Source organism: Rhinolophus sinicus, chromosome 18 (genome assembly GCF_057876585.1).
Source record: "Rhinolophus sinicus isolate RSI-liver-muscle chromosome 18, RSI-T2T, whole genome shotgun sequence".
Classification (NCBI taxonomy): domain Eukaryota; kingdom Metazoa; phylum Chordata; class Mammalia; order Chiroptera; family Rhinolophidae; genus Rhinolophus; species Rhinolophus sinicus.
In genome coordinates, this window is record NC_142518.1 from 28,179,731 (window position 1) to 28,180,514 (window position 784).

The 784-nt window shown below is 55.9% G+C and overlaps 1 pseudogene; it reads left to right on the plus strand.

The window, feature by feature from the left end:
- Positions 1–570, plus strand: LOC141569756 (ferritin heavy chain pseudogene; annotated as a pseudogene).
- Positions 571–784: the final 214 nt, after the last annotated feature.

Here is a 784-nt window from a genome sequence, read left to right on the forward strand (position 1 = left end):
CGGCCCGCACCTCCAGCCATGACGACCGTGCCGCCCCCGTTTGTCAGCGAGCACTACCACCCCGAATGCGAGGCCGCCATCAACTACCACATCTCCCTGGAGCTCTACGCCTCTCACATGTTCGAGACCATGGCCTCTTACTTCAACTGCGAAGACGTGGCCTTGAAGTCCTTCGCCCCGTTCTTCCTGCAGCAGTCCAGCCAGGAGCTGCAGCATGCCCAGAGCCTGATGTGGCTGCAGAACCAGCGCGGGGGCCGCCTCAGCCTGCAGGATATCTACAGTCCTGACCCCAGCTGCTGGGAGAACGCCTTAACAGTCATGGAGTGCGCCGTCCACCTGAAGATGAGCGTGAACCAGAGCCTATTCGACCTGCACCAGCTGGCCACCGAGATGAAGGACGCCCACCTGTGCACCTTCCTGAGCAGTCACTGCCTGCAGGGGCAGGTGGAGTTCATCAAAGAGCTGGGGGACCACATCACCAACCTGCGCAAGATGGGAGCCCCGGAATCCGGCCTGGCAGAGTACCTCTTTGACAAGCTCACCCTGGGCGACAGTGACAAAAAGAACTGAGTCTGGACTGCCTGCCCCATAGCCAGTGGATGACTTCCCCTGGTCAACATGCCGACCAGGCACATTGCAGTATTTCCTTTGCAAAACGTTTAACCTTTTCCTTCAAGTTTTGCCTTTTTTTTTTTCCGAATAAAGTTAATGGTTCTTGAATAAATAAAGGTGTCCGGGTGATTGCTGTGTGCAAAACCGTCACTTTCTCAAGTTTAACACAAGT